The sequence below is a fragment of the Nannospalax galili genome, unplaced genomic scaffold, assembly GCF_000622305.1.
Source record: "Nannospalax galili isolate Female #2095 unplaced genomic scaffold, S.galili_v1.0 scaffold503, whole genome shotgun sequence".
Classification (NCBI taxonomy): domain Eukaryota; kingdom Metazoa; phylum Chordata; class Mammalia; order Rodentia; family Spalacidae; genus Nannospalax; species Nannospalax galili.
In genome coordinates this window covers 1,367,032-1,380,203 of record NW_008349770.1, presented here as the reverse complement: position 1 = coordinate 1,380,203, position 13,172 = coordinate 1,367,032, and positions in this window count along the sequence as shown.

The window sequence follows — 13,172 nt, the reverse complement described above, 5'->3', positions numbered from 1 at the left end:
TCCTCATTCAAACCAACACACTGTATAGCACCCCAAGGACTTAAGTGGAATTCTGAAGGAAGTTTTCAGTGGAAAAACCTAAATGAAAATCAGTTGGTGTATAGGTCTGGGGTCCTCGGCCCCTCAGCCCTGTGGTACAAGGGTTATAAATCTTACATTGGCCTAAGAAGTCAGGATTCCCCAGTCCTTGAGAGCAGCTAAGAGTGCCTTTCCAGGGCCTCAGGTGTCTAAGGCCCTGACTCTCAAGGCTGCGGCCGCCGTGCCTGTGCGGACACTGGGGACATCACAGCTTTGCTGCTGCTGACTCCCTGTTGCTGTCAGTGTTGCCTAAAGACCTTCTTCCTGGGTCTAATCAGCCCAAGCCACGACGACTAACGGAGGTAAGACAAGACCATTTGAGAAAAGCCTTTTACCTACTTGAGAACACCAGAGAGGCAGCTCAGGAGGATGGACATCTCCTAAGCAACTCAAAGTGAGCCAAGAAGCCAGAAAGAAAGGTGTGTTTGCTCCGGTCACAACAGACCCTCAGACAAATGAAGGAACATGTTTCCATGGATCACGGCCTCCTCTTTTTACACCAATCGCAATATGCCTCAGGTAAGCCATCGAGGGAAGGGTTCTCATTCTGGCCAAGGTAGAAATGACCGCAGGGAAACTCTTACAAAAGCCATATGAAATGGTTATGGGCAGGGTCTCACCGTCAACAGCTGGAGCTACGCTGGGACAGCCAGCGGCCGCAGTTGTCACACAGCTTCCTCAAGGACCGCCTGGTGTTCAAAGCAGCTAACAGGAGTCCAGACAGTGTCGTGATTGACACTCCTTTGTTCTTGGCAGCCAGGGCATCAAGAAGAGGCTGACAGATGTCAATCAGAGAATCAAATTTATGTGTAGGGTTCTTATTTAGAATAAGAACCTAGTGATAATATTAACATTGATTTTACCGCTTTTCCTGTGGCTGTGATTAAATACTGAACTTGCTCACAGTTGGAGGTTACGGTGACCCCACAGCAGCAGGAGTCTGAGGCATCTGGTCACGTTGCATCTGCAGTCCTGAAGCTCAGAGCCATGAATGCTTGTTCGCAGCTCACTTTCTCCCTTTACACAATGCAGCTCCTGCCTCAGGGAGTGGTGATGCCCAGGATGGGTGGGTTGTCCCTCCTCAGTTAACCTAACCAAGATAATGCCTCATAGATGTGCTCAGAGTGATTCTAAAGATCTCACCAGGTTGACAGTCAGGGATTAACCAACGCAAACCCTTTCCATCGCATACAGCAATTGTACACCTGCCCAGAACTCCAGGGAGAGGCCAGTTCCCCTAAATCCATCTCAGAAGTTACAACTGTAAACTGTGGGTGAAATGTCAAAACCAAATCCCAGAAGGATTATGAGAGAGTAAATGAAAAAGAGTCAGATAGAGGCTGCTGAGATGGCTCATCGGATACTTCCTGCACAAACTGGAGAGAACTAACTCTGAAAGTCATCTGTTCTCATGCACCGTGGAACAGGTATGCTCACAAACACAGACACACATCATAGACACACTACTGGTAATAATAAATGAAATTTAACAAATTAAAAAATATATTGAGGCATTAGAAAGATAACTCAGTGGTTAAGAACACGGGCTGCTCCTGCAGAGAATCCAGATTTTGTTCCCAGCACACACATGGCAGCTAACAACTGTCCTCAACTCCAGTACCAGGGGATCCACACCCTCTTCTAACTTCCATGGGCAATTCATGACAAGGGTGTACTTACATGCATGCAGGCAATATACTCACATACATACAAAAATTAAAAATAAATAAATAAACAAATACATAAAAACTAGACACAGAAACTTGTAGGGAAAGAGGCAGAAATTGGAGTCATGTGTCCCATCATGGCTATCAAGGACCAATGGACGCCCTAAGGCACAGGCAAAACAGAAGGACCAGGCAGAGAGGAAAAGGGTCCTTTGATGATTGACTCTATTTTCATTTGTTCCCGTTTTTGTTGTTTTTGAGACAAGGTTTCCCTGTGTAACCATGACTGGTCTGGAAACTACTATGTAGCCCAGGCTGGCCTTGAATTCATGGAATCCTTCTGCCTCACCCTCTCAAGTGGAGGGATTACAGGTAAGAACCACACACCAATCCTGAGGCCATGATTTTAGGTTTTCATCTCCAGAATCATTGCAAGGTAAGTTTCTGGCATCTTACTCTGCTCTTGAAGTAGGAAACTAAAACAAACGTAATACTAAGTTCCTGTTCTACAATTTCTATGCCAAGAGGAGCTCCCCAACCTCCGAGGAACAAGTATAACTGACGCAGAGACTTTAACGTTACTGGCAAGTGAGAACAGAATTTGGGGAAGAAAAATTCCTGAAAAGACTGCTTTGGGAGAAGGGACTCAGCAGGGTCTGTGAGTTCATTCTACCTTGGACTGGCTGACCCTTGTATGAATCACAAAAGCAGCAATACGCATATTGTGCAAACTGCAAGCAATCTGAGGAGGAGTAAAACAACAAACTGAAATTTGAACTTCTATCACCTCAAGGGGGAGCCCCAGTAAATTCAGAGTTCACAGAAACAATCCTTCAAAGAAACACAGGAGGTCTGCAGTTTCCACTAGAGTCCATGAGCAATGGCCAGGCTACCCTCCCAAAGGACTCAACACACGCATGAGTGGGTCTGCAGACAACCTGCAATAAATACTGGGTGACTCAGAGAAGATCTAATGGTGGAATTAGCACCCACGAAGATAGTATTAACATAAGATCATAAGGCAAAATCTGCTCACACTGACAGAAAATACCAGCAAAGAAATGGAGACTATGGGAAAGCAACTTCATGGAGTCTGTGACCTGAGACAGCTATGTAAGAATCTTAAATCCTCCTGGATGTGAAAACAAATGAACAAATGGAGAAGACAGGAGAGAGTCCGCGAATTTGAATTTGGATTAGGAGAAATGATGAACGGCAGGAAAAAAAATGATTAAAATGTTAGTATAGTTATAAAACAGATCAAAAATGGGAATCTCAGAACCAGATGTGCAGCCAACAAGATCCCAGGAACAGCAGCCATTGTACAAACTTCAATTCAAATTCAAATCCAAAATTTTCCATTGATTATGTGTGACTTTCGTAGAATACATCTTGATCATATTTAGACCTTCTCCCCTGTCTGCATCCCCTGTATCCACCCCCTCCCTGGTTTTCATGCAATCTGTCATATATATTAAGGCCTATCAAGGCAACTTTGTGTTCCCAAATGTCTCTGGGTGTGAGTCTATTCACTGAAGTCTGGTCAATCTATCCATTGTCACACCCTTGAAGAAAATCAACTCTCTCTCTCTCTCTCTCTCTCTCTCTCTCTCTCTCTCTCTCTGTCATCACTTGCCAATAGTTCCTCAGCTAATGTTGGGTCTGCCTATCCATTTCCCAACTTTTATTTGGGGTTGTCTTGTTTGAGTTTGCATGGATCTGTGCATATTGTGACCACTGCTGTAAGTTCATATGAGAAACTTCCCAGTCACCAGGAAAACTATTTCCTAGGGGTCATTCACCCCCCTTGGTGCATACAATCGTTCTTCCCCTTCTTCCACAATGGTCCCTGAGCCCTGGGTGGCAGTGGTTTGACACAGGTGTCCTACCCAAGGACAAGCACTCTGCTGTCTCTTACTTTCTGCACTTTGGCCATCATGGTTTTCTGAGTTAATCACCACCTGTTACATGAGGAAGCTTCAGGGGTGGGAGGTGAGAGATGCATTAGCATTCCTTCTGCCTCCTATTCTGCTCTTGCCTGAGCCTTAGGCGTACAGGTTGCATTGTAGATGTGTGACTTAGGGCTGGGCACCTCACAGACGCTTAGTCTCTGTGTTTGACCAATCGTAGAACTCTGTGGCAGTCTCCATGTACTGAAAAGAAAAGCTTCTTTGATGAGTGATGAGAGGCACACTTGTCTGTAAATATAAGGATGCATATTTAGAGTACAGTAAGAAATTACATTAATCCAGGGATGTGAGAAAAGCAAGTTTTTTTCTAGGATCTATGACCTTTACAGACACGTGTATGTGACTGTTTATAGTATCACACAGGAGTTTTATCCCACTGTGCAGGCCTTAAGTCCAATTACGTAGCTGTTGATTACCCCCAAAATAAAAGTGCCACCACTTCCCCAATAGAGATAGTTTGGTAGGCCAGTCACTGTTGTGTTTAGTGCACTTTACAGCTGGGTAGGGCCATTGATTGGTTTTCTCCCTTGGCAGTTTGCATGGTGTCCTCCAGTACTATGAGAGCTAATCTTCAGAGAGGAGGTTTCCAGGTCAGTTCTAGTTGGGTTGCTCCAATCCTGTGTCCAAAGTATGTCCTGCCTTCAGCAACAGGGTCTTACCTTCAAGTTCCGGAGGCAATCAAGGCTATGGTCATAGCCTGTGTTATTTTGGGAGTCTATTGGACTACCCAAAGCCACAACTTAAGAAGTTCCCCTGCTTGCCGCTGTGTTTCTGTTATACAGCCTTTAGCTATACACATGCACTTGTACACATTTTGTATGTGTATTTTTCAGGAGGCTTTTGAACCCTAATACATTTCCCATATCCCCTTAAGCATTACTTACCACTCCTCTCTCTTCCCCTGTACCACCCCCTCCCACCCAGTTTTCCCATTTACCCCTTGATAATATCTGTCTCCTACTAGCCCCCTCTCTCAAGCTCCTTCTTCCCCTTTACTCCCGTGGCTCCTTTCCATTTTCCTGGCTCCTGAAGTTAAATCAGGATATGTACTCCCATCTAATGATTTAAGATCTGCAAATGAGAAAAAACGTGTTGCTTGTTTTATGATTCTGTGTTCCTTCACTTAGTATAACAGCTTCTAGTTCCATCCATTTACCTGAACATTTCATGATTTTGTCTTTCTTTACCACTGAGTAGAACTCAAAATGTTCCGTATTTTTATTATCCATTCATCAGCTGAGGGACATTTCATTTCTTGGCTACTGTGAAAAGAGTGACAACAAACATGGCTGAGCAGATCTCTACAGTAGGATGAGTCCTGGGTAGACACCAAGGATTGCTATAACTGGATCATATAGTGGATTTAGTTACAATGTCTGAAGACTTCTCCACACTGATTTCCAGAGTACTTTTACCTCGTTTGCAATCCCACCAGCAGTGAATGAGGGTTTCCCTTTCCCGGTATCTGCGCCAACATTTGGTGTCGTTTGTTCTCTTGGTCTTAGCCATTCCGACTAGATAAGATGAAATCTCATAACACAGTTTTGATTTGCATTTCCTTAACTACTAAGGGTTTTGAACTCTTCTGAAGGTATTTCTTAGTCATTTTTATTTCTTCTTTTGAGAGCGCTCTGGTCGGAGCCGCAGCCCATTTTCTGACTGGGTCCTTTGTTTCCTTGGTTCTTTGTTTCTGAGTTCTTTGTGTTGTCTGGTTCCTGATTTCAATGGGAATGCTTCAAGTTTTTCTCCATTTAGAATGATGTTGGCTGTTGGTTTGTTGTATATAGCCCTAATTATATTGAAGTATGTTGCCTCTAATCCAATTCTCCTCAGGATTTTTATCATGAACGCATGCTGATTTTGTCAAAGGCCTTCTCCGTATCGATTGAGATGATCACATGATTTTTGTCTTTAGGTTCATTTATATGATTTATTAACTTTATTGACTTATGTATGTTGAATCATCCCTGCATCTCTGGAATAAAGCCATCTTCCTTGATCATGGTAGATGATCCTTTTGATGTGTGTCTGTCTAATTTGTGAGTAGTTTGTTGAGAACTTTACAGCTATGGTTGTTAGAGATGTGGGCCTATAGTTTTCTTTTCTTGTTGTGTCTTTACCTGGTTTGGGTGTTAGAGTGATTCTGGCTTCATAGAAGGACTTTGGGAGTTCTCCCTCTGTTTTTATCTTTGTAATAACTTAAGAAGTATTGGTTGTAGATCTTCTTTGATGGTCTGGTAAAATTCTGCTGTGATTTCATCTGGACTAGGCTTTTTTTAGTTGCAAGATTTTGTATTACTGTTTAGATTTCCTTAATCTTTGTGGATCTGTTTAAGTTGTTGATCTCCGCTTGCGTTAACTTGGTCATTCCATTGAATTTAAAAATTCATCCATTTCTTTAAGTTTTTCTAATTTAATAGAGTATAGGTTTTTAAAGTATTCTCTTATAATGTTATGGATCCTTTTGATATCTCTTGTGATGGTTCTTCTTATGTTTCTGATCTTGTTGATTTGTATTTGCTCTTTCTTTCTTTAGGTTAGCTGGCCTAAGTGGTCATTCTTTCTGTGAAGTACTAGTATGTGTTTTTCTTATACTCTTTTGTGTTCGTTTTGGTATCTGAATAAATCCTTGCCTTACAAAAGATTAAGCTAGAAGAACTGGAGCGATGACTCAGCAGTTAAGAGTGCTTGCTGCTCTTGCAGAGAACTGGACTTCGATTCCCAGTATCCATAGTGGGCAGCTTACACCTTTCTGTGACTCCAGTTCTAGAAGAGCCAATGCCTTCTTCTGGCCTCTGCAGGCATCTGCATGCACACACACACACACACACACACACACACACACAGAGATGTACATGCATAAACATAGATAAAATAAAAAATAAATCTAAAAAGACAAGTCAAACTGTCTACTATAAAGCCTTTTACATTCAGAAAAGCAATGTATAGGGTTAGATTTATGTGGACACTGTGAAGTGACAGGTACCTAGGAACTTGGAACACTCAAAAAAAAAACAAGAGGACTCCAGGCTGTGCTGCTCATGGTGCCTGTTGTAGAATCCCGAAAGGCTTTTATTAGGACAGCTCAGTGTAAGAATTCACACAGATCTCAGACATGAATAGTGTTTAAGCAGTGCAAAACACAGGAAATTCCTTATCACTATGGTCAGGAGATGGTAGACTTGGTCAGGCTGTGGCAACTTGGTCAAGGCTAAGAGCACATAACAGACCTCCTTAGCACACGTATTGAAGATACCTGCACAAAGTCTCAGCCTTTAAGCCTGCTCTCTCTCTCCAGTCCGTTCCAGTGTTCAAGGTTCAGACACAGTCCCACGCCCAGCATTCTGGGAGGGAACAGGAAGTTTGTTAACCCCTCGTGTGGTAAGTGACATTTGTCCCTAAAAAACAAAAGCAGCAGCTGCACATTTGCTTATTAACTTTATTAGATATTGGGTGAAAATCAATAGTGACATGATATAGGCCTAAATTCTTCTTTATGGAAAGTTGCACGTTCCAAATCAGTTGCATTGATATAAGACCTGAGTCTCTCTTTTTCTTCAAAGTAAGCTTTCCCTTTTCATTTTCAATTCGTTGGTGTTTTTCATCTCTACTGATAAATTCACTTTCACAAGATTTTTATAATGCTCAAATGTCACTTCTTTAATATTTGTTTTAACTGTAATGAGTGCTTTCCTCAAAATATCTCCTATTCATGACTTCTCCCTTGTGAGTTGCTGAGGATTCTATAGGACAGCTTCCAATTGCACGGATACCTTCACCAGCTTCCTCGTTTCGGTGACACGTCTGGAAACCTTACTCTAGTGGTTAAACTTTACTCTTGTCTAATAGTTGGCTGAAGCTTTCATTGACATTTTCTGACTTAGCTTTCCACAGTTGCTGACGATTAAACACTCACTGACTCAGATGTCCTGGGAAGGTCTTACTGTTTTTGGAACTCAGCTTACGTAGAGACCTTCTGATTGGAGCTCTAAATGAATTTTAAAAATAGATATTTTTTCTTATGATTAGGGAAGAAATGATATTTTGTAGTTTTCTACAACCTTAATGAAGGCAAAAACCTGTGTAAATTTTTAACAGAGACGTTTTAGCTTATATTTTTCCTACTCTCACTCAAAACAGCCCATGTATGTTTCAATAGGAATGGGGAGAAAAACCTTCAAGACACCGCTGGTTTTAAATAAATCTCATGTTACCTGTTAATTTCAGGAAGGCAACAGACCAGCTTGGAATATTTCCAGCCTAGGAGCCACACTGACATGGCTACCATCACATGGAAATTTTAATTTTATGACAGAGTGGTGGGCTATACATCAGTACTAAAGTGAATATAATTTAACTGTTGGAGAATGGATTCAGTCATTTTTTTCAAAAGCTTGTTTTCCTCATAACTCTTGAGGTCCTTCTGAACTATATCTAAAATAAAAGGTTTTGGTGCTTAGAAAAGACCAAACTAGATTGGCATCACTTCTTAAAGACATGGTCCAAATTCCTAAGGGCTGCATAGCTGTGTTACCCACTTAGTAGAAATGAAGTCTCTAGTTCCTGTTGGATGATATTTTAGCCACACATTTAGTTAGAAGGATATTAGGTTCAGTTCTTTCTTATAACATTACAGTGAATTGAAAAACTCTAAGAACTGAGCACAATGGTTCACACCCTCAGTGGTTCACACCGTCAGTGGTTCACACCGTCAGTGCTTCACACCATCAGTGGTTCACACCGTCAGTGGTTCACACCGTCAGTGGTTCACACCGCCAGTGGTTCACGCCGTCAGTGGTTCACACCATCAGTGGTCCACACCATCAGCGGAAGGATATTAGGTTCAGTTCTTTCTTATAACATTACAGTGAATTGAAAAAATCTAAGAACTGAGCACAATGGTTCACACCGTCAGTGGTTCACGCCGTCAGTGGTTCACACCGTCAGTGCTTCACGCCGTCAGTGGTTCACGCCGTCAGTGGTTCACGCCGCCAGTGGTTCACGCCGTCAGTGGTTCACACCGTCAGTGGTTCACACCGTCAGTGGTTCACACCGTCAGTGGTTCACACCGTCAGTGGTTCACACCGTCAGTGGTTCACACCGTCAGTGGTTCACACCGTCAGTGGTTCACACCGTCAGTGGTTCACACCGTCAGTGGTTCACACCGTCAGTGGTTCACACCGTCAGTGGTTCACACCGTCAGTGGTTCACACCGTCAGTGGTTCACACCGTCAGTGGTTCACACCGTCAGTGGTTCACACCGTCAGTGGTTCACACCGTCAGTGGTTCACACCGTCAGTGGTTCACACCGTCAGTGGTTCACACCGTCAGTGGTTCACACCGTCAGTGGTTCACACCGTCAGTGGTTCACACCGTCAGTGGTTCACACCGTCAGTGGTTCACACCGTCAGTGGTTCACACCGTCAGTGGTTCACACCGTCAGTGGTTCACACCGTCAGTGGTTCACACCGTCAGTGGTTCACACCGTCAGTGGTTCACACCGCCAGTGGTTCACCCCGTCAGTGGTTCACGCCGTCAGTGGTTCACGCCTTCAGTGGTTCACACCATCAGTGGTTCACACTGCCAGTGGTTCACACCGCCTGTGGTTCACACCATCAGTGGTTCACGCCGTCAGTGGTTCACACCGTCAGTGGTTCACACCATCAGTGGTTCACGCCGTCAGTGGTTCACACCGTCAGTGGTCCACACCGTCAGTGGTTCACACCTTCAGTGCTTCACACCTTCAATGGTTCACACCGCCAGTGGTTCACGCCGTCAGTGGTTCACGCCGTCAGTGGTTCACGCCATCAGTGGTTCACGCCGTCAGTGGTTCACGCCGTCAGTGGTTCACGCCATCAGTGGTTCACGCCGTCAGTGGTTCACGCCGTCAGTGGTTCACGCCATCAGTGGTTCACGCCGTCAGTGGTTCACGCCGTCAGTGGTTCACGCCATCAGTGGTTCACGCCGTCAGTGGTTCACGCCGTCAGTGGTTCACGCCATCAGTGGTTCACGCCGTCAGTGGTTCACGCCGTCAGTGGTTCACGCCATCAGTGGTTCACGCCGTCAGTGGTTCACGCCGTCAGTGGTTCACGCCATCAGTGGTTCACGCCGTCAGTGGTTCACGCCGTCAGTGGTTCACGCCATCAGTGGTTCACGCCGTCAGTGGTTCACGCCGTCAGTGGTTCACGCCATCAGTGGTTCACGCCGTCAGTGGTTCACGCCGTCAGTGGTTCACGCCATCAGTGGTTCACGCCGTCAGTGGTTCACACCGTCAGTGGTTCACACCATCAGTGGTTCACACCTTCAGTGGTTCACACCGTCAGTGGTTCACACCATCAGTGGTTCACGCCGTCAGTGGTTCACACCATCAGTGGTTCACACGGTCAGTGGTTCACACCGTCAGTGGTTCACGCCGTCAGTGGTTCACGCCTTCAGTGGTTCACACCTTCAATGGTTCACACCGCCAGTGGTTCACGCCGCCAGTGGTTCACGCCTTCAGTGGTTCACACCTTCAATGGTTCACACCGCCAGTGGTTCACGCCGCCAGTGGTTCACGCCGTCAGTGGTTCACGCCTTCAGTGGTTCACACCATCAGTGGTTCACACCATCAGTGGTTCACACCGCCAGTGGTTCACACCGCCTGTGGTTCACACCATCAGTGGTTCACGCCATCAGTGGTTCACGCCGTCAGTGGTTCACACCGTCAGTGGTTCACACCTTCAGTGGTTCACACCGTCAGTGGTTCACACCTTCAGTGGTTCACACCTTCAATGGTTCACACCGCCAGTGGTTCACGCCGCCAGTGGTTCACGCCGCCTGTGGTTCACACCGTCAGTGGTTCACGCCGCCAGTGGTTCACGCCTGCAGTGGTTCACGCCGTCAGTGGTTCACACCGTCAGTGGTTCACACCGTCAGTGGTTCACACCGTCAGTGGTTCACACCGTCAGTGGTTCACACCATCAGTGGTTCATGCCGTCAGTGGTTCACACCATCAGTGGTTCACACCTTCAATGGTTCACACCGCCAGTGGTTCACGCCGCCAGTGGTTCACGCCGTCAGTGGTTCACGCCGTCAGTGGTTCACGCCATCAGTGGTTCACGCCGTCAGTGGTTCACACCTTCAGTGGTTCACACCGTCAGTGGTTCACACCGTCAGTGGTTCACACCATCAGTGGTTCATGCCATCAGTGGTTCACACCATCAGTGGTTCACACCTTCAATGGTTCACACCGTCAGTGGTTCATGCCGTCAGTGGTTCACGCCTTCATGGTTCATGCCTTCAATCCCAGCACAGCACAGAGAGACACCATCTCAAATGAAGGAAACAATAGGTCCCAAAGGTGTTTATATGTGATATTTTATTCAAAAGTTACAGATTCAGTAAGGATGAGAAGGGCTTTTCTTAATATTTTATTTATTATTTTTACTTTATGTGTATGAGTGTATTGCCTGCATGCATGTAAGTGCACCTGTGTCATACAATACCTGCAGGGGTCAGAACAGGGTGTCAGATCCCCTAGAACTGGTTGTTAGTGCCATGTGGATGCTGGGAGTCAAACCCAGGTCCTCTGCAAGAACAGTCAGTACCCCAACAGCTGATCCATCTCTCTAATCCCAAGATGAGAAGGGTTTTAATTTCACCCCTCTTCCTTTCACCAGCTCCTATACTCTCCTATTCTAGGGAGACTTCATTCAGTCAGATCCCCAGTGATAACATGGGCTCCTAATAAATGATCAGACATTTAGCTTAGACAGGAGGGAGCTCTCTCCAGGCAGTGACCTCTGTTCAGCCTTACAGTGAATTTCCAAAGAAGGTTTTTGCAATCTTTTATCTGGAGCTCTTCAAAGTTAAGATCTTATTTCATCTATTTTTTCATTTTTATTAGTGTGTATTAATTATATTAATTACTATGTATTAATTATTTTCAATTACTAACGTATATTAATGAATTATAGGGCATATTAATTATAATTGGTTTTGTTCTGAAGGTAATTTTAACAATATGTTTATTGTACCCATATTTGACTATAACCTGTTTCAAGAGGCCAGTTATATAACTTTCCAAGTGTAGTTTTATGTTGTTTCTAAAACAACTAATTTGAGGATATTTTAGATTTTTGTATCAAGAATATTTAACTTGTAGCTATCTTTATCAATATAAAAATCACATTTTAAAACTTTTTCTTACATGTATAATTTTCACAATTATTTCACCTTCACCACTTACTAAAAACGGTTTCAATTACGTACTTTATACCATCTCATTTTCAGAGAATAGGGATTCAGTGATATGAGCACAGGCGTTTTCATTAATTCTAGATATTCAGATTCTAATCCAAAACCAAGAGAAAGGAACAGAAGCACAATCCTGTGAACGAAACTCTTTCTGATCACCATAGATGGAAAGAAGTTGCATTGCTGGAGAAAACATTCAGTGATTGGTTTAGTCCTTTAGTTTGACTGAGAAGGACATAGTTCAGCTAAGATCCTAGTGCTAGTTCCCAGCAACCTGAAAGCCTCATTTCCTTAAGTTCATGCACCAAACCTGCACTTACTCGCCCCACCCATTTCTTGGGCAAAGTTCCCTGAGCTGTGGGTGGGTTTGAAACAATGGTAACAACATGTTTTTCTTAAGCATTATCTGGAAGGATGTATTTTGGCCTCATAAGACCTTTCCAACTCAATAGTTTCTTTCTTACTTGGAAAAAAAAATAATGCACGTCTGTTTTGATTGGTTGATTATTTGGTTATTGGTTGGTTGGTTCCGTGTGTTCTTAGTGATCGATATTAAACCTACAGCCTTGAACACGCTAAGCATACGCTCCAGCTACATCCCTAGTCAATGATCTACCTTTGAATGAAGTTTGAGCTTCTAAAAGAGTTTTGACATTCATGTTCTGATTTGATTCTCACAACTCAGAATATTAGATCTACACAGTATTCTTTTTCGTCTTTCACACATAGGAAGCAGAAGCACAGACATTTACAGAGACAGCGGGCAGAGCAAATGAGGTCTGAACTCTCTCTCTCTCTGAGGCCAAGTGAATACCGCTGACATGAAAGCAGGCTTGGAACCTAGTGAGGCAGAGAAGGGACCAGCACAGGGGACAGAGGGCAGGAGAGGCCAGTGAGGATGGAGGATGTCTGAGAACAGAGTGTGGCTCGGCGGGTGGAGCACTACCTAACATGCACTCAGCCCTGGCTTTGACGAGGTCTGGTGGAACAGCTCTGTAGTTCCAGCACCCAGGAGGAGAGCAAGGAGGATCACAAGTTCAGGGACATCGTTGGATACATAGCAAGTTTGGGACAGCTTGGGCTACATGAGACCCTATCTCAAGCAAAATGAAACACACACACACAAAAAAAAAAAAAAAATTAAAAGAAAATATACTTGAAAATGCCATAATGAAACCGATTACTTTGTAAGCTAACTTTAAAAACTAATTGAAAAAGAACA